Source organism: Pan troglodytes, chromosome 13 (genome assembly GCF_028858775.2).
Source record: "Pan troglodytes isolate AG18354 chromosome 13, NHGRI_mPanTro3-v2.0_pri, whole genome shotgun sequence".
Taxonomy (NCBI): Eukaryota; Metazoa; Chordata; class Mammalia; order Primates; family Hominidae; genus Pan; species Pan troglodytes.
The window spans coordinates 120,195,293-120,215,755 of record NC_072411.2 but is presented as its reverse complement, the minus strand read 5'-3'; the positions used below and the strand labels follow the sequence as shown (position 1 = coordinate 120,215,755).

Sequence of the window (20,463 nt, the reverse complement as noted above, 5' to 3'; positions counted from 1 at the left end):
TGGTGCCACCTTCTGCAGTTCCTCCCAGTTGGCACTGCGGGCGTGGAACCCACGGGGGTGAGACACTGAGGCTGGAACGTGCTGAGGATGCCTGGAGCCACTTATCTTGGCCCAGGAATGTGCTGCAGTGTTATTAGCCAGCAGTTTCTCATCTTTGGAGTAACCCCCTGGGGACTATGGCAGACACCTGTCTGGCTCTGGCTTCCCAGACAGCCCATGGGTACCTGCACCCAGCTGCTGTTGGGTGGAGCTCACGAGTTTGCCTGTGTGTGTGCGTGTACATTCACGGAAGTGTGTGCATGGATCTTTTGTGTGTCTGAGGACCCTTCTGTGCATGTGTATGTGTGGCAATGTGCCTGTGTGGGGGCAAGTATCTGCCAGTGTGGATCTTTGGGTCCTTTACTCACGAGAGTGTGTGAGCACCATGTGTGCAGGAAGCCCACAGGAGGCCTAGGGAACACAAGGGAAGCAAAGGCCCAAGAGGTGGTTGGGAGGCTGGATGGTGGAAGGAGAGGTCAGCAGCACGATGTGCAGGCAGGGCAGGAAGGGCTGCTGGGGCTCTTGACAGTGGGGTCTGCGCCACTCTCCTTGACTGGACTCTAAGGCAGCATGGTAAAGAGCCCTGAGGCCAGATGGCCTGAGTCCAACTCCTGCCTTGATCACTCCCTAGCCTTGTGACATTGGGACAAGTGACACCCTCTTCAAAGCTCAGTTTCCTGTTTATCGTGGTGATAATCACAGTACCTGCTTAGTTACCAGGAGGAATAAACCAGATAGAGTACCCGGAGCACCCTCAGAGCTCCATAGATGATAGCTTATCATCATCATCAGCATCATCGCCATCACCATCATCATCAGGATTAGGGTCCATGCTGGCTGCGCTGCATCTCGCCTTGGCAGTCCCTTTCTGGCTGACATTCGCACACAGGATGGGGGACCGCAGCTCATTCGCTTGCAGCATAGCAACAAGATGGAGACCCAGAGAGGGCATGAGACTGGGCAGGGTCACCAGGGAGCCAGAATAGAGCCATAGGAGCCCAGCCCCTGGCTCCTGCCTCCTTCCACATGTGGCACTGCCTCGCTCTGCTTAGAAGTTTGGGGAGGCAGCACCTTGCCAGGCTGGAGAGACAAGGAGAGCCTGGCGGGCTTATTAGCCCTAGCCAGCTTCTGCAGATGGCCCAGGACCATTCTATTTGAATCTTCTTACAGGATCAGTGTCTCCCCTTCTGGCCCTAAATGCTCTCCTGAGTCTTCTGGTTTTGGGTTCCCCTGAACGGACTGCAAGTCTTGAATCCCACATGGAAAACAGCTGAAACCCAGGAGAGGTACCCAAGGGGGACAGCTGGCCACCTGGTGTCTCACTCAGCTCCTCACACCTGCTTTTGCCATGCCAGCTCTACCTTCTGCTCCTGACACAGGCCAGACGGGAGTGGAATTCCTAGGAAGCACTGGCCTCTTTAGAGCTGGGCTCCCTCTGCCTGCCAGCACATCCCACGTCCCCTCCCTCGGTCCTCCTAGGCCACCCTGTGGCTCCCCTAGAGTAGCTGACCCAGGGCGTCACCAGGATTGTGGAGGTGGGAACGGGCTCTTTGGCACCTGGGCTCAGTGAGGTGGGTGGGAGTGGGCAAAGGCAAGTGGAACCTGCCAGGGTCCCCCAGCCAGGGCAGGCTATGACTGGCCTGAATGCTGGCCAGAGACTTGTTTTTCACAACCACCACCAAGTACTTGGAAGAAAAATCCCAAAACCCAACAACAGAAATAACCACCAAACTTTTCTTTCTTTCTTTCTTTTTATTTTTTTAATTTGCAGTTAATGGCCGATTGGCTGTACATTATTAAACAGGCAGCTGGAGATTTGCCAGGGTAGATTGCTTGAGCCAAGGCTCACAGCCTGAACACAATGTTCCAAGAAAACAGTCACCCATGGGGTCCCTGGTGAGGAGCACCCAGAGGGCGGGGCTGTAGCTGTTGCCCCTCACTCTCCCACCCCTTCCGCCCCAGCCTCTGCTAGGATCATCTAGTGGAGGGCAGGAGTGTGCTGCTCCTGGAGCCCAAGCATCCTTCATCTGGGCCCTGCAGATCCCTCACTGCCCCAGGGGCCCGAGCTGCTCTTTCCCTCCTCATGGACATTAGGAACGGACGTGAGGCTCCTGCTTCCATCCCCAGATGGCCAGGCCAGCACCTCCTCTCCTGGGGACCAGTGTGATGCAGAGGCCTGAGCACTGGGCTGGGAGCTGGAGCCCTGTCTAGGGTTGACGTCATTGAGCTCCTCCCTATGTTGATTTTGGGACTCCATACCTGTCCTCCCTGGGCCTCATTTCCACGTCATTACAAGGAGAGGACTGGGCTGCTCAACTCTAAATCCTCAACATTTTGTGAGCCTTGATTGGGTGGCCTTGGGGAGGGCTTGGAGTGATTGTTTCCCTGATTTGGGGGCCCTTCTTGCCCCAACCCTGTTCGCATCCATGAGACCAGGATCCATTTCTCAAGCAAGCCCTGCTGGGAAGGGGTCGTCATCAGCCCCATTCATGTTGTTTTAGCCAGTCCCTCCAGCAACCTTGAAGCCTACCAGCGTAAAGGTCAAGTGTCCACGCCATCCGAGTGGGAGAACAAGCTGACAGTCTGGAGGTTGGGGACCGCCATCTTGGTGAAGCCAGTGCTGCATTTGGGTACATGGATAAGATCACAGTGTGGTGTCCAGGTCCTCACCAGGCTGGGCCTGCTGACTTCTGCACTGGGCAGGCTGCTGCTGGCTTTTGTGTGTGTGTGTGTGTGTGTGGCGCGGGAGAGTCACCGGTTTGGGAAGTGGGCCTTAATGAACCCTCTCTGGGCCTCTTAGAGGCAATATGACGTAGTGGTTAAGAGTACAAACTTGGGAATCAAGTCCTATCACCCCTGCTTATTTGCTGTGTCATTATCATTGACTTTGGACAAGTGGCTTCACCTCTTGCGTCTGAGCTCTCTCAACTGTACTAAGTAGGGTTAGAATAACATCTACTCCCAGGTATGGGGAGAGGAGGGAATGAGTGAATGCAGGCACTGGGGCTGTACTAGGGCTTGGCACATGTTAAGTGCCCATCAGCTGTTGGGATCTAAATGTCTCTCCCTCCGGCCGCCTGTTCTTTCCCTTCAGGTCACTCAGCACGATTTGTGTTGTGTGTTTGTGTTTGTTCCTTCAGCGGCTCCCTCTCCTAGATCAAGTGCTCCTTGAGGGCAGGGGCCCATCTGGCTGTGTTCATGTTCTGCCTGGAGGGCCTCACAGGGCCTGGGCCACTGCGGGCACTTAGAAAGTACTTGTGGAATGAAGGGGTGAGTGACAGATGGGATGGAGCCAACTGGAAAAAGATCAGAACCAGAGAAAGAACCACTGAGCACCTGGCATGTGGAAGAGTACAGAAACTGAAAAACCTGGGGACGTCTAGCCTTTGAAGCTACCACTATGGGAGACTTCCAGTGATTGCGTGGCTGTGTGTATGTGTGTGTTGAATAAAGCTTTGGGGAGATTTGTTCCCTGAAGCAAAACCAAGGGTTCCAGGAAGCAGGTTTCCCCCAGTGGTGGGAGCCGCCTTGAGGATGGGGAGTGAGCCCTGAGGGCCTGGGGTGTGTAGGCAGGGGCGGGCGAGCCCCTGTCAGGTCAAGGAGAGCCCTGATATGCTGGAATGTGGTCCAGCCAGGCCCTGAGGCCCTGCCGGCTTGCTGCAGCTGCTGTAGTTAGGAGAGGAGTAGCAAACATAGCTGATGTCTCTGAACTTCAGTTTCCTCCTCTGTAAAATGGGATTCATAAAGGTCAATACCCAATGGGGTGCTGGCAGGATTAGAATGAGTTAATCCCCACAAAGCTCTAGGAACAGTATGTCAATTGGGAAACACTCACTAAATCTGAGCATTATTAAGCAGGGAGATACATGAGAGAGAGATGAATCATAATTCTGGGATGGGGGTGGTGATGGCTTCTTTGAAGGAGAATGTCTGGGGAGCTAACATTTATGGAGAGCTGCTCTAGGCCAGATCTTGCACTCAGTACTCAGAGCAGTGAAATAACTTGCTCGAGGTTACACAGCTTCAGATGTGGTCGGTGCACTTCCAAAGCCTGGGATCTCTTCTCCACTCCTGGTAGGATGGGGCCAGGTTTCTGTGATTCCCTTTCCCCTGGAGGGATAGCTCCCCATTTCAAAGTGCAGCAAGGTGATGATTATTTTCTATAGGGGTGGATCCGAAGTCCTCAGGAGGGAAGTTTCCAGATCTCTCCAACCCTGAAAGTGCTACATCACTAAAAACTCTAGGGAGCGGAGGAGGGTGCAGCAACGGGGAGATTTTCCCTCGGAGCCCGGGGCAGGGAGATTGGCCATGAGCAGAGCCCTGGAGGATGGGCTCAGGGAGAAGGAATGTGAGCCGAGGGGTAAACTGAAGCAGGGGAGGGGAAGGAAGGTGCTGCGCAGAAGAGTGCAGAGGAGGAAGAGGGCCGTGCAGGTGACAGCAGAGGAGGGAGGGGAACAGAAGAAGGAAGAGAAGAAGAGAGAGAGGAACCAGACTTGGACCTGGGCCAGTGGACAGCTCTGGGCTTTGGGCGAGGATGCCTGGCTAGGATCGGTCTCCATAGGGCTACTAGATGGTGGCAGGAGGGGAGGCCTAGGGAGTGGGAACCAGCTGGCCAGCACCAGGGCCTACCTGGGACAGCACATGTGAGCCAAGTGTTCTGCCACCAACCAGGCCTCCTCACCTCCCCCAGCCCAGGAGCCAGCTTGGCTAAAGGTCAGCTCTTGGGGTGTGGCCAGCACGCTCCCCACTGACCAGGGCCCACAGGCCTGGCCTTGTCAGGATGTTATCCTATTCCTAGCAGCTGCTCCTGGTAGTTTCTACCTCTTGGCCATTCAGAGATGAATGGGAAATGGCCCTAGGCTTCAAGGAGTTCACAGATGAAGGGGCAGAGAGGCAGTGGAGGTGTACGTGGGCAGTGGCATTTGCCATGGTTCACTTTCCCAAGACAATTTTTTCAAGGTGCTGATGGTGCTTGCTGTGTTTTTTATTATCTGAAATAAAAATTGGGCTCGGTTTCTTTAACCTTTCCTTGTGGTTTTTATTCAACAAATATTTACTGAGTGTCTACTGCTGTCCTCCTCTGGATGCTCTTTGGCTTATAGGGTACAGAAAAGAAACTGACATTTCTGATGGTGTCTGGTGGAGCAGAGTAGAATTCTTACTCCTTTGGTCTAGATGCTATACCTCCATTAATACAACCAAAAGTGCCTGTGCCTTTTGGGGGCAAGCATATCCTACTGTTAGCTAAACTGAATTTCTGTTTTCAATAAATTTTAGACCTTTTGCTGTATGAACTCTTATCGATTCAGGTTTTTTATGGCTTTGGAACCCTTGTTTTGGACATTACCCCAAGAAAAATGTCGCTTGCTAATTCTGGCTCATTTATAAAGTCAGCTTTGCATTTCAGTTCACTTCAGCATCTTAGCTTTTCCTGTGCTTTTTTCTTTTCTTTTCTTTTTTTTTATTCCTTGGTGTGCTTGGTAAGCCTCCCTTCTAAGTTGTAACCTAAGTTACTGATAAGTATGTTGAACAAGCCAGGGCAGAGGATGGAGCCCTTTGGCAAGTCAGGAAGTTGACATTGATCTATTCATCAACACCCCTTTGCTTGCTGGCTGGGAATCTACTCAGCTTTCTCTCTTGTCTCCAGGAATTTCATCAGGGATCCTGCCAACACCTTCCTGAGATACAGATAGTCTAGATCTGGGGATTCCCCAGTTATCCGGTCTAGAAGCCTCAAAATAATGGGGTTGGGATGGTAGGTGTGATGCTATGGGAAGGAGGGCTCCCTGAAGGAATCCAGGCTGATGCCAGTGGTCTCTGCAGGGATAGGTCCAAGGGAAACCCTGCCCTGGAGGCAGCTAGAGCCCCAGGGTCCTTCCTGCTTTAAAATTATGCTTCTCAGGGGAGACAGGGGTTTGTGTGCAGTACTTTCTGCCAAGGACCAACGTCTGCCTAGAAACATGTTTCCGGGCATCTCCAAGAGACCTTAAGGCCATCAGATGAGGAGATCGAAGCCAAGAGGGACTGAGAATTTCCTCTGGTCACCAAGGGCGTTGGAGGCTGAGTTGGGCTGGAACCTGAGGCCTTGACTCCTAGTCTGAGGCTCTTGGTGCTGGACCCAAGTGCTCTTCTGGCTAGAAACAGGCAGGGTGAGAGGAGGGAGGGGCTGCCAGTGTGTGCCTTGGGGATAAGCTGTTGGTGGGCCATTTTCCCCCGACTCTCCTTCCCTTTCCATCCTCTGCCCTGACACTATGGTACAAATCTGAGTAGGAAGCTGGAATGTGGAAAGCCCAGCCCTTCTCCTTCCCGAGGTGGGGGTGTGCAGCAAAGGGCCTGGTGCTGTGCACATTTCTGCACTTTGAGAGAGGATGCAAATGCAAATGCATGCCAATGAGATGTCATAGAGGACACAGTGGTGAGCAGGGGGTGCCCCTACTCCTGCCTCCTTCTGGCCTGAGTTTTAAGGATGAGACATAGAAGAAGACCTGACATTAGGAAGGAAGGGCAAGGATGGGGGGCTTCAGGGCAGCAGCGTGAATGTGGCTTCTGGGGTCATCTCTGGAGTGAGCCCTAGTGAGGAGGCCCCACTAGGGGGTGATCCTGAGATGGAAGCACCCTGGGAGACAGCCCAAACTCATCTCTAGCTGTAGGGGGGAGGGCATGGTCAGAAGAGGGAAGGTACAGCTCAAATGCATAGACATCGCATGCCTAGAGTGGCCCCTGGGGCCTGGCTCCCTATGGGGTGTGTTGGGCCTAGCAGGATTCAGAGGCCCAGAATAGCCTCTGCCCCAGGACATCTTGGGAAGGAAGCAGAGCGGTGCCCCAGTGGCCTCTCCCCTTGGGACCTGGGCATGTGGCCCTGCCTTCTCTGTGATGGAGGGGGAAGAAGAGAGTGAGGGCCCAGGGTGCTAGAGGAGGCGGCTCCAGTAATTGCCCTAGAGACTAACACTTCCCACCCATCACAGGAAGATTTGGGGAACCGACCCCTCCCTGCTGGGAATCTTGTCAGCTTTTAGCGCAGCTCAGGGGAACTTCACCTTAGTGCTGTAAGAACCTGAGAGTCTGGCTCCTTGAGTGTGGGAGTCGGGTGATGTGGTGCCCTCCGGAGGTAGTGCTGGGACCTGGAATTCCTAGTTGTGTTACCTGGTGACATGGGCTTGAGTTGGAAGAGCTGCATTGAAATTCTATCTCTTTCATTAGCCGCTTTGTGCTTTTGCTTAACTTCACTGCTCTGAGCCCATCTCTAAGACTGAGGTGAGAATCATAGCCACTTCCACGTTTTCACGCGCATCTGTGTGGAGTGCACATGGGAAAAGCTTGGCGCGGGGCAGGAGCTTAAATGTTGATTAAAGTGAAATGAAGGAACAAATGAAGGCATCTCTGGGTTGAACTCCCCTTCCTGTCCCGGCCACTGAGGGGCCCTGGGTGGGGCTGGGGCTGAGAGGCCAGGGAAAACTGGATTCACGAAGCTTGGACCTTGCCCCATCTTTCTCTTGACTTTCTCCTCGCCTTTCTTCTCTGCTTCTCTGTGTCCTTTGTCCCCTTTCTGTCGCGTCCCTTCTCTTCCAGTGGAAGTGCCTAACTCAGCACCTGGCCCCGACACACACAATTCATTGCTCCCTGCTCTCCTCAATGGCCTCTCTGTTGCTCCAGGCTCTGTCCCGCCACCCCCAGCTCCATCTCTTTCCTCCTTCTGGGTCTCTGTTTCTGACACCCTCTTTGTCCCATTCTCTCTGCTCCTGGCTCTCCTGCCATCTGTTTCTGCAGCCTCTGTCTGCAGCTCACAGGCATCCACTGGGCGCCTGCTCGATGCCAGGCACTGCCATCTCCTTTCTCGGTTCTGTGTCTCCTCACCTCTTTTCTCCCTGTCTTCTTTTCTTGCTCCCCCACCCCTTCAGCCTCCTGCCCTCCCTCCCCCAAGTTCCATCGGGCTCCAAGGCTGGTATTATTCAGTTTTATGAGAAACCCCCAGGCCTACCCCTGAAGGGACCAACCGCAACTGGAACCAGATGTGCAATCCTGCATTGGGGTGGGAGGGAGGGAGGTAGGGACAAGGAGAGGAGCATGGGTTGGCTTAAGGAGGTGGGGAGGAGGCTGGGGATGGGAGGTGGAGACCCTGGGAACCCTGGTCCTCAGGGGCTTGGAAGGAAGAGTTGGGAGGAGGGAGCCAGGGGGCTGAGCAGACTTGTTCAGAAAGCAGTTTTTACTGTGTGTGTCTGTGAGAGAGAGAGAGAGTATGTGTGTGTGTGTGTGTGTGTGAGACAGAGAGAGAGAGATGGTGGAAATGACACTGGGGAGAGCTGAGGGTAGATGATGGGCTGCGGGACAGCTCTTAGAATTAAGGAGGAAGGCTGCTCTTTTTCTGTGAAATCCTCTAGCTTGTTGACTTCCTTTCTTAAGGTTTCAAGGGACTTGCTGGGTTTATAGTTCTATACCCAGGTGCTGGAGCAGGCAGGCTGGAAAGAGGGGTGATGATGGGGTAGGGGATGGATAGTGTAACCTCCAAAGTCTCCTGAGAGTGGCTGGAGGAGGGGTCTTCCAGGTCGCCCCCTCTCCCAGCCCAATCTGTCACAGACCTTTGTGGGACGTGTCTGGGATGTCCTGGGTCCTAGCAAAGCCTGTGTTTCTGCCTGCGATTATATAGCTTCAAAAATAAAAGTCTTCATATGAGTATCTTTGGTACAGCCTAGTGCTGTATTAAGCATTTTAAAATGCCGTTTGATTCAATCATGAACTGATTATCCATCCATCCATCTCTTCATCATTCATTTATTCATTCCACACTTATTGAGACTCTACTATGTGTCAGCCTTGTGCTGGGCACTGAACAAATGAGGAAAGGGGAAGGGAGACAATGAACAAATCCCTTATCGTTCCAAAAATGGGAGCCATAGAAGTGCATCTGACCCACTGCATGTCAGGGCGTTAGTGAGCCGCGGAAGCCGCAGGTGCTCAGAAGAGGGGACAGTGCCCACCAAGTGGTGAGTCTGGAGAAGGATCCAGGGAGGATGGCTTCTGAATTGAGCCCTGAATGCTGATAGGGAGGAGAGGGAATGGTGTACGAGAAAGGCCTGACCGTCAAAATTGGAGGATGGAAGGAGACAAGGTTGGAAAGGCTGGGATGTTCCACTGCAGAGCTTGGACTGGAAGTAGCAGGCAGTGGGGAACTGGGACACTTTGATATCCGTTGGGATAATGCGGATGTGGGTTGGAAGGAAGAGAAGGGGAAGATGGAGGATTCTGCTGTTCTGGGTACCTGCTAGTGGGAGGGGTTCTAATTTTATAGCACAATCCCCACATCCACCTCTAGAGAGCTGAAACTGACCCGGGATCCTCTAACTTCTCTCATCTAAGCAGAGCTGACCCAAGCCCCAGAGGAGCCCTTAGTCTGTAGTGGGGGTAGCAGGTAGGGGTTAAGGAGGATAATGTTGTTGGGGTCACCTTTGCCATAGAGTTGGGGCCAGTGAGTGGGAGACTTGGTTTGAGGCTGGGCCGACGGCTAGGGAGGACTAGGCCAAGTGTCCCCATAGTCCATCTGCTTTCACCATCCTTGCCATTTGTGGACAGCATCCACACTCTCACAGATTGAGGCTGCTGTTGAAGCTGGTGGGTTCTGGATGCTGGAATTTGGGACTCAGAACCCAGACCCTCTTTCCAGCTAGGAGAGGACGAAATCTTGCTCTGGAGGCAGAGGATGAGTGGAGCAATGCTTCTATCTCTGCCCTCCCCATATAAGGTCTTGAGAAGCTGTCCTTCTCTCCCCTATCCCCAAGGGTTTCATTGTCTCTGACTGGTGGCGAGGCAGCCCTCCAAAGTACTGGCCATCTCCCTGTGGCTCTGGCCCCACATGCTCCAAAATCATATCCCCTCTCAGGGACTCCCCTGTCATTGTACTTCTGGGGAAAACTGAAGCCTGGGGAAGGGTTTGGCTGAATTAATAAAATTAGTGTGTGTTAAGACCGGAAAAGTTCTTAAAGACCTTTCTGTCGCAGAGGAAACTGAGGCTCGGAGGTGCAGGCCACTGACCCAGATGCGGAAGAGAAGGAAGGGCCTTTCAACCTCTGGATGTCTGAGTGGTGTGGAGCTTGGCTGTGGAGCCAGCCAGGTTCAGGTGTGAGGTCCTCCACACAGTCCTGCTTGGACTTCCACAAGTCACCTCTGTGCTCCGAGGTCACGATCTTCAGCTATAATAACCGGGTGATTAGAAGACTAAGTGAGACTTAATAGTCTTTAGTGGCCAGCATCTGATAGGTGTGTAGCAAATAACTTTTCCCCTTCCTTTCTAAATAATCCTATCTGCTTCTTCACTTTTATCTTTCATATGGTGCTCTAAACTTTTCACATCACTTCCCCCATTATTTTTATCATGGAAAACTTCATGCATGTACAAAAGTTGAAATGATTATATGGTAAACTCCTACAATGAACACTTTGATATATTTGCTTTATCACATTTCTGCCAATCCATCTTATTTTTTGATCCATTTCAAAGAGAGTTGAAGCATGTATTTCATTAACTGGAGCTCAGCTTAAATGACTTTTGAATGTACAGTCACAAATGTCCTAACTCAGCCCAGAGAAAACAGCAGAGATTACTATCTTACATTTGACAGCTAAGAAAAAAGCAGGTTCAGAAGTGAGATTCCTGGCCTCCAGTCACAAAATGAGTTGGAAACAGCGGAAAGCAGAGTGCTGTAGAAAAGCTGAGAGTTGCTATATTATTATTATTATCATCATCACCATCTCAGCAAACATTCTTCTCCACCCAGAAGCCCTTTGGCCATTTCTCTGCACCTGTGTCTTTTCTATAGAGTCTTGACCCCTCCCTGCCCGCTTCCCCACCCCTGTCCCCCAAGCCTTCTGGCCCTGCCCGTCCTGTCCCCAGGGAGGCTGCTGGGCCAGTGGCTGAAGGAGGGGCAGCCACATTCCCTGGTGATCTCCTGCCCCAGGTGTCTGTGCCCTGACACGGCCTTGCCAGAGCCAGCTAGAGTGCAGCCAGCAGAGCACTGCAGGGGTTAAAGGAGGCCATGGCTGGCGGAGGGGGCCCACTGCTGGCTGACTCTGGGAAGGAGGCGGTGCACTGTTGGCCCGCCCCCTGGGCTGGCCTGGGAGGGAACCCGACTAGCAGAGCCCTCTGCTCAGTTGATCCCAGCAGTGGCCCTGGGACCAGCTCTGCTCCTTGCACCCCGCTCCCTGCCTGGACACAGGCTCACTCGCTGCCTTCTTCTGGGGGAAACCAGCTTCTTGCCAGCCACAGCCGCTGCCTCCGCCACTGGCCACCGCCCCTGTCCTGGGAGTCCCTTGGCCCAGACACCCACCTGACTTAGTGGCTCCTCTGCAGGAAAGGTGAGTGAATGAGTGTGCGTGTGTGATGGTGTACGTGTGTGTGAGTGTGCGTGGTATATTTGTGTGTAGAGGGAAATGGAGCCGGCCAGGGCTGCTGGGCTATTGATACTGATGCTGTCAAGACCACAGATCAGATTAGGAGAAAGTGAGGTCAGCCTGCCTGTTCCCATGTCTCTGGGTCAGGCAAGCTGTTCAGAGGCCAACCTTGTCAGTCCCCTGTCTTCAGATGTTTCTGTGGTTCTGGCAGGGATGTCTGGGGTGCGGCTTGTCCCTGCTCTGAGAGAGCAACCAGTCAGAAGGAGTTTTGTTTGCTGGGGAAGTTGCTGGTGTCAGTGGCTGCTTGGGACTGAGGCCAGCTGCAGGAGTAGGGAGGGACATAGGGACCAAGGGAGGGGGAAGCTTGGGGGTCTCTTCTGCTACTTGCCTGCCCATTGCAGGGGGATGAGTATTTTTTCTTCTTCATCTCTTTCCCTGCCGCCCACTTGAGCTGCTGTGAGGGCACCTTTCTTCTAGGGGCTCACTTAGCTCCCTGAGGTCTGACCTTGGCTGCAGGGAGGGGCTGGCAGGCCTGGCAAGGTTAGGGTTCAAAGCACTTTTCCCATCTCCACTCCTCAGTGTGGGCCCTGCTCCCTTGCCCATGGGCACAGACTGGCAGGAGTGCCCCCTCTGCCCTCTCCAACCACTAGCCCTTAACTCCTTCCTCACCCCTCTGGGCAGAAATGGCTAATCCAGGTGGTTAATGAACAGACAGGGGCAGCTGCCTTCCCCTTGCTCCTCCTTCTCCCCCCACCCCTCCTGTCCTCTGACTCTGATGCCCTGCCTGCCACCCGTTCCCAGGCTGGAGAATCCATACGGAGCTGACCTCAGTGTCTGTCCCCCAACCCCCAATCCAGGACTTGGGCCAGGACTGCCTGCCCAGATGTTTTAGGCTGGCTACTGTTCTAGAAGAGGAAACTGGGTGGGGGTGATAGGGGGGACCCGGAGAAGCCTGCTGTGCTCCCAGGCTGGGCTCCCTGCAGGGGAGGGGATGGGGTTGGGGGACAGGATGGGTGCTGGGTGGGGAGGAGATGGAGGAGGAGGGCAGGCAGGCAGGCGGTTGTGGGGGTGAGAATAGGAGGGGGACCTGGAAACTAGGGTGCCAGGGTCTTTGGAGACAAGGGCTTCTCTTCTGGAAGTCCCAGCTGCCTCTTCAATGTGGCAGCAGTGGGGAAGGTGTAGGGGGAGCACCCTCTCTTCCCCTCCTGAAGCTGCCTGGGGTGGGTGGAGACCATGGTGGCTCAGATGTGACCTCAAGTTGCACCTGACCCTGCCAGCTGGTGGCCACTCCTGTAAGCCTGAATCCAGCTCTCCTTGGACCTCAGTACTTGCTATAGCTGGGGCACCCCTTGCCTGACACCTCTGGCCCAGGGTTGTGGAAGGGAGTGAGGGAGGATGTGGATTGAGATGGAGAGGTGGGGGGGAGAGCCCCGAATGGGATCAGCACTGGAGACCCAACTTGGGGTTGGCTTGGACTCTGCTGCCCATGGAGGGCAGGGAGTTGGAGAGGAGTGGGCTGGACCAGGCTGGGGAGGGTCTCGGCCAGTCCGGCCGAGCACCAGGGCTGGGAGCCAGCACTGTAACCAGGAGCTGAGGGTTCTTGGCGGTGGAGGAGGCAACCTGGGACCCTCTGCTTCCAGGCGCCTGGCCTTGAGCCCTTCTGGCTCTGCTTCCCCATCCCTCATCCCATGCTTCTTCACACTTCACTTCCCGCAAAGCCCCAGTGAAGAATTTCCCAGGGAGGTGGTGGTGTCCAGGAAGTATAAGCACAGAGAACCTGGTGGCCAGGTGGAGCGGGGCTGGGGTGGGATGCTTACGGGTTCAGAGAAGATGTTATTGTTTTGCAGACCGACTTCTGGCCTCTGATGGGCTGTGGCTGAAGCCTTGGAGTTTGGGGACCCTCAGGCTCCTGTTTCTACCCAGATAGGAGCAGGAGTCAAGGGGGGCCAGAAAGAACTTTTGTTTGGTCTAAGGGAGAGGAGCCTCAGAGGTGGAATCTTGGCTCAGGTGAAGGAAGAGCTTCCTAAGGACCCTGGTGGGTCAGCAGGAGGATGGGCTATCTTGTAAGGTGGAGAGCATCTTGTACTGGGGGGAGTTTAGACAGAGGCCGAATAAGGGCTTGGAAGGATTCCTGGGCTGGGATGTGGTTAGAGGCGATGACCTGGATGGTCTCTTGGGATGCTGAGGGCCTGGGATACTTGGAGTCGGGGAGTTCTCTGACACCAGAATGGGGGATCAGGAAGCTGTGTCCTCTGGCCTGGGGCGTGGGCGCAGACCACTCACAGGGGCCCCCTCCTTCCTGCCAATGTGTAAGGAACCAAGAGCCCGACGCTCTGCCCTGGCACTGTGCCCCTCCCTCACACCCGTGGCTCAACTGCCTACCAGGTCCGCCCCCAGCTGCTTCCTGCAAAGGTTCTGAGGTTCTTCCTATTCCTCCTGGCCCACTCTGCCCCTTGCCTGTGGTGGGCTGCGTGACAGTGTGGAGTTGAGGGGATGGCAAGCACCACAGGCTTCACCCCCAATCCCTGCAGTTAGAGCCCATGTTCCCTGTTGAGGGGCTCTGGGGCCGGTGTGCAAGGACCAGGGGTGGGTGCTGGGATGTTGGGCATCTTGAACCCCTGCCCAGTTTGGCCTCCCCAAAACAGGCCTCCCTAGCCAGCCTGGAGATAGTAGACCAAGGGCAGTGCCAGGATCTGAGATGCAGAAAAACTCAGGCATGGGTCTCATATGAGCCTCAGTTTCCACATTTGTAAATAATGCGGGTTGTCCGGGCAGCATCAAGTGGCTTGCGTAACTGGCATGGGGTGAGGGGTGCAAGGCAAGGCAGTTGTTCTCAAGGGCCTCTTAGGAGGGTGAGTGGGGGAGGAGCAGTCACCTCTCACAGGCCTTTCCAAACCTGCTTTCCCTGAGGTGGGCAGTGAGAGGAGAACCAGAGGGGGCTGGGGCCAAAGCTTTCCCCAAACCAAACAGGTTTGGGCTTCCCATGATGGAAGTGCCCGTGAGTGCTTCCGGGTGGGCTTGAAACCCACCCTGGACTCCATCCTTCCTACACCAGCCAGCCTCCTCCACAGCCCCTCTGTGGATGCCTGTGCCCCCTTTTCTCCTGACCAGAGAGGGTGACACAGTAGGAGATTGAGATCACCCAACTCAGCCACCGCCTCCGACCAGGGGAGCCCCTCACAGTCTTGGTTTCATCTGAGAGGGAGGTCCTTTCCGATGTCTAACTCCAATCCTCTTCTCCAGTCAGGGACTACATGAAGTTGCTAAATGACGACCCTCTTTCCTGGGGTTTGAAAGAGACTCAGTGATGGTGGGAGGGTTGTGCAGGGAAGGATCGGAAGACCTGAGTGTGCCGTGAGCCTGGGGCACCAGGGCAGGAGCGAGGGGGACAGGCAAAGGCTCTCGGCTGCCAGTGCCTCTGGTTTCTTGGCTCAGTTCTGGAGCCAAAAGCCTCTTTGACCCCAGGAAACTGAGGCCCAGTTGAGCGATATGTTTGGAGGTGGGGGACAGAGGAGATAGGCAGGAAAGCCCTCCCAGTTACCAGCCTCCAAATAAAGCAAATCAGAAGTGGGTGGAGGGAGAGGGTGGTTTTTGGAGACTGGGGTTTGGGAGGACTGGCCTAGACTTTGTCCCCCTTACTATCCACCAATGGCCCCTGGCTCAATAGCTCCCTGGCCAGATGGCTCTTAGCTTTCTAGGGCTGTTAGGCATGCAGAGGTGTGGGCATAAGTGAGCTGGGACAAGGAGGTGGGGGTGGCAGGGTGGCCAGCCTGGCAGGCTGTGCCCACATCCCCTGGTGACACTTCCATTATGCAAGGTCACACTGGCCCTTCCCCCTTTCCTTCCCTCCAGTGGTCTGGAGCGCTTTCCTGTCCGGGAGGTTGCTGGACGCTAGAGAGCCCCAGTGCAGCCTCTATCCAGGTTGGTGGCCTTGGCCATCTTCCTACTTGCCCCACCTCAACTTCCCTCAAGGGGAGAGGCTTGTCTCTGTGGAGCTGGAGCCCATGTGGGAGGGGTGGTGGGTGGGCCTGAGCCGGTCCTTGGCGCTACCGCCTCCAGGGCTAGTCTGGGCTCTGCAGTCCCTGCCTTTTTAGGCCTGGAAGCCTGTAGCTCAGCCCTGGGTGTGGGAGACAGGAGGGACTGGACCAGCAAGGCGGGGGCCTGGGGAGCTGATGGGGGTGAGGGGTCACAGGAATGGCTGGGGGGAATTCTGGCCCTTTAGCCACTATGGGGCCCCAGACCTGGGTCCATTTCCCCCAGGGACCTTCCTAGACCTTCATCTTCTCCTGCAGAGAAGATGGGACCCCACAGCGTTCTGTGATCCTTGCAAGTTTCCCATTTGCTCACCTGTCTTCTGGATGGATTACAAGCTCCTTGAGGGCAGACCTGCACCTCTGGCCTCTCTGGTGATCCTTGCTGTGCTTGGCAGAGTGCCGCTCAACACGGATGGCTGGCTAATGGAGGGCAGAGGGGTGAGGGTTTTGATGAGGCCTGGTGAGGATTTGTTAGACTTGGACTGAGAGGTCTGTCTTGAGGCAGAGAATGTGAGTCTGGTGCCAGACTGCTGGGGATCAACTTATGATGACCCGGTTTACCAGCTGTGGTCTCAGCAAGTGACTGAACCTCTGTGAGCCTCAGTTTCCTCACTATCAAATGGGATAATATCTGCTTCAAGGTATGGTTGTGAGGATCAAACGAGTTAATTTATTTAAAACACTTTGGGCGGTGTCTGGCACATAGCAGATGCTCAATGAAGGTTAGTTATTATTATTATTATTATTATTATTATTGGTGGTGGTGGTGATGGAGTTCTCTCTCTCTTGTCTTGTTGTTCCATCTCTAAGATGAAGAGAATTATGGGACCAGAGAGTGGAGAAGATGCTGGTGTCATTTTCCCTTAAGAGGTCCTAGCATCAGATCCCAGGGAAGAATCTTCTCTTCCCCCACTCTGTCTCTCTCTGCAATTAGAGGGCAGACAGGGAGCTGAGCGGCCCTCCGGAGGTCTTGTCTGTTCAGGGAGCCCATGCAGATCTGTGTTTACAGAGGACTCTGAGAAAGTTGCCATCACTGTAAACAAGATGCATTATTATAAACCAGCCTGAGCTCCCCTTCTGGGATCCCATCCCATGCCTTGATGAGAGTCACAGAATCGGAGACTCCCAGGCTGAGCAAGGACCTCACCTGGCCTCCAGGAAGCCTGCCCTGGACCATGGGCTACACCCATAGATGTGGCATCTACATTTTAAAGTAGGATCCCCAAATAACTGCTTCAAATTATTGTGTCTTATGCCCTCTAGGTCCCCCCAAAATCTAACTGGCATTCCTCTTGATGCAGCTTTAATTCAGTCCCTTGTTGGTAGTGGGTAGGGGAGAACCATGTCCACTCTTCCTGTATGCCATATAAGCTGAGAGCTTTGAACCCGTGCAAGGGTAGGGCTCCTGGCCACAATCCCTCTCCATCCCAGGCCTCTGCCCTCTCTGGGGTCTCCTGTTTTCCGGTGCCCCTGACATTCCTCATTAGCAGGGGTCAGCCCTCAAGGCCTGCCAAGCTGTATTCTCCACCCAACCCAGTTCCCACCCAGGGAGGCTGGGGTTGCTCTGGGTCGGGGGTGAACTCCATTTCCGGACCCGTGGCCCACCCAGTTGCAGCTGCAAAAGGCATTAAGCTTTTTTTTGGAGAAAGAATGGGCTTGGGTTGATGATGATGACAGCTGGGGAGCGTTCCTGAGCTCAGCCTGGCCCTATCTTGCTTCCCTTCCTTGGCCCCTGCTCACCTCTGCCCAATTTCTAGGCCATTTCTCATGTAGAGGTGGGCCTCATCTTTACCCCTTGACCTTGACCAGACCTGGACAATCAGCTGGTCTCCAGCCACCCTGTATGGGAGCAGTTTTTGTGTTCAGTCCTGGGCTTGGTGCTGGGTTAGGGGATAGGGGTGGGGAAGAGGGCTTCAGGGGAAGCAGAAGGAGGGGCTCCACCCTGGGTCCATCTGGGTGGGAGAGCAGTGCTCCTCAAGTGAGCAGATCTGAGTCTAGGCCTGGCTCTGTCCCTAGCCTCTGGAGGAGTCCCACCTGAGTCCCTTCTCTCGCTGGGCCTCAGTGCCCTCAACTGTAAATGAAGGGCTGAAAGGTGCAGGGGTGGGGGGTCTGTGAGTCCATCTCCCCGGGGCCTCTGCTGGGCGTCCCCCAGTCCCAACGCTGTGGAACTTCACCTTGGATTGACCTTGCTTCCCTCCCCACCCTGCCCCCACCTCTGGCAGTCGCTGGCAGGAAGTCCTGCTGATTAGGGCCCTAATCACCGGCTGAGACTCCCAGAAATGGCAGAGCTGGTTGAGTGAGAGGGGCCGCCAAGCCAGGAAGGGGGGCTGGCATGGGGAGAAGCCTCCACCCAGGGACATGAGCTGGGGTGCGGGCTATGATTTGGGGGTGGCAGAGATGGGCCAGCCCCAGGGGTTGGCTCCTTGGGTCCGGGGCAGTGCCTGTGGACCCACTGTGGACGCTGTGCGGCAGCAGCTGAGTCCAGCTGGGCACACGGGGCCGCTGGATTGTTCACTTTAAAAGCCTTTGAGGGCATCCACCCTATGCCAGTTAAGGTGCTGGGTATGAGGCTGGAAAGACCGGGAGACACGATCTAGTGGGGGGAGTAGGGGAGTAGACAGAGTGTTGCTGCAAAACGCAGTGGGAACGTCAAGCAGGAGGCAGCTCACGTGAGCTGGCAGAGCAGAGGAAGCTTTGGAGAAGAGGTACCATTTGAGATGGATTTTGAAGTTTGTCAAGGAGTTTTGCAGGGAGGAAAAGGGGCAAAGACTTCTTCAGGCACAGGGGAAGGCATGTGCAGAGGCCCAGTGGCATGCAGGTAAGGAGAAATAACAAGCGTGGGTCTCCCTCCCAGCTCTGCTACATGGGTCTGAGCCTTAGTGTCTGCATCTGTAAAATGGGATTCATATTTCCAACCTTGTAGTGCTAGCGTGGGTATGAAATGAGATGCTATTTGTAAAGTTCTCAGCCCAGTGCCTGGCATGGAGCAAACCCACAGTATATGGAGGCTTAAAATGGCATGCGTGGGAAAGGATGGCTTTGGGGAGAGCCTGAAACTGTTGCTTGGGGCTCAAGATGGGGCGATATTCTGAGGCAGGTTAAAGAGGGGAGCGGCAGGGGATTTTAATACAGGGAAGACATGATGAGACTGTGATTTAGGAAGGGCATTTGGGCCACTGTGACGGCTGTACTGGGCAGGGGAGTCCTAGGGGCAGGCCTCAAGCCAGGGCCTGGGTTCCTGGAATCCTATGTTCAAATTCCTCAGCCCTGGGGCTGGAAAATCCTCTCCCAAGTCACTTCATCTCCCTGATCCCTCTGGGCTTCCTTCCAGCATACCATCTTCCCCTCCTGGATTGGGAGGCCAAGGAGGCCCCTGAAATCTCCTTCCTGGGAGATCCTTCAGGCCAGGAGAGAGCCATCCTTGGCAAGTCTTCACACGCAGCCCTGGGATGGATGAACTGCAGCAGGCAGGAGTGAGGGTAGACTGTAGGCAGCTTATATTTTTAAGGCACCGAGAGGATCCTTTGGGGGCCTCCTTTACCATCTGACCTGGAACATAGTAGCCCCTCACTGTTTGTTGAATGAATGAATGAATGAACAAACAGGAGTGTTCCCTGGTCAGGGTGGAGGAGCCTGTTTGCTCGGAGGCAGCCATGCCCAGCCTGGCTCTACGTGGCCTGGTGAGTGCAGAGAGTGGCTGCCTGTCCAGAGCTAGATGGAATGTTGAGTGTCTCAAAGGCCAGGTGCCTGGCATGTCGCAGGTGGTCAGGGACTGTGTGTTGATGAAGAAGAGGGAATTTCAGCAGCGTTTATTTCCTAGAGCAATGACTTCTCATGAGGCAGTGTGATGTGGGGGTCAACTTCACAGTGTCTGCAGCCACACGGTCTGCGTGTGAATCCTGACCCCACCTCTTGCAGGCTATATGACTATGAACAACTTACCTGACCTGCCAGTGCTTCCCTTTGCTCACCTGTAAAATGCAGGAAACAAATAGAGCGGGTCTGGCATGCAGGCTGTTCTGCATAAACCTTGGTGATTGTTATTGCTGTTTTTGTTATGGTTATTACTATTATTGATACAGTGGGAGAGAGTGGGGCTGGCAGCAGGGGTTTCTTGGCTGGGATGAGTGCAACTACCCAGAGTGGGAGGGGAGAGCACAAGAGATAGATGAGGCTCCTCTGGAGGCTTAGAAGGAATTCGGTGGCTCACGAGCTGCTTCCACCACCACACATGTGGCTGCCTCTGCTGTGGCCGGCTGAGCTAGGCCAAGCGTGGGAGTGGAGGCAGTGGTCAGGTCTGGATTCCAGGCTGGAGCCCTGGGAGAGCAGAGGTGAGCCAGGGTGAGGGGTGGGGGCTGGGGGAGGAGAGGTGATTGGAGAGGAGGCCATGACTCTCCCAAGTTCCCAGCTGGGACCCTAAGAATTCCTCCCATCATCTCCTGCCAGAGGGCCTGGCCCTTGAGCTCCAGAGCCTCCGGAGGGCCTGCAGTCCATCTTCCTGCCTCCTGGGCAGACTGTTCTGAGTAGGTGGCCTGGAGTCCAGTGCCCCTTCACTGTTGGAAAGTGATTCCTCCCCAGTAACCGCTGTCTGGCTGCAACTCCTTCCTCCCCCTCCTCACCTTGCCTTCAGATCTCCCGTCTTCAGCACTGCTTTGCAACAGGAGGGTGAGAGAGTCAACTTCAGGGGCCTGCTCTGACTTGGGGCAGAGAGAGAGGTCTGTGTAGTGCCGCGGAAGGACCCGTGGCAGGGGCGTCAGGTGGCCTGCTAGTCCCTTTTGGCACTGTGTGACTTTAGGCAAATTGCTTCCACTTTTTGGGCTTTGGTTTCCTCAGTTGCGAAATGAGAAGTTCGAGTTAGGGGCGTTCTCTCTTTTCAGCAGTGCTGAAATTCTGTAAGTGCATGGATCTTTCTGAACAGAGAGGCTCCTAGTCTTGGGGCCTTTGGCAGAGCTGTCCAGCATCGAGGTGGGATCCTGTTGGCTCTTCAGGCATCTGCTGGGATGCCATC

The 20,463-nt window shown here is 54.7% G+C and overlaps 1 protein-coding gene across 20 annotated transcripts in view; it reads left to right on the top strand.

The window, feature by feature from the left end:
- The window catches only part of TNS1 (tensin 1), a 213,139-nt gene that overhangs the window by 56,268 nt on the left and 136,408 nt on the right, over window positions 1–20,463 (top strand). For 4 of the 20 annotated variants that reach the window (XM_063791662.1, XM_063791661.1, XM_063791660.1 and 1 more), the window contains exon 1: window positions 11,149–11,385. The exons of 14 other annotated variants lie outside the window; for them this stretch is intronic. The gene's annotated coding sequence lies outside the window, so the exon portion shown is untranslated. Of the gene's footprint in view, window positions 1–11,148; window positions 11,386–16,077; window positions 16,097–19,767; window positions 19,787–20,463 lie in introns of those variants that run through there. 2 more of the 20 variants (XM_054680170.1, XM_054680169.1) reach the window with 2 other exon arrangements.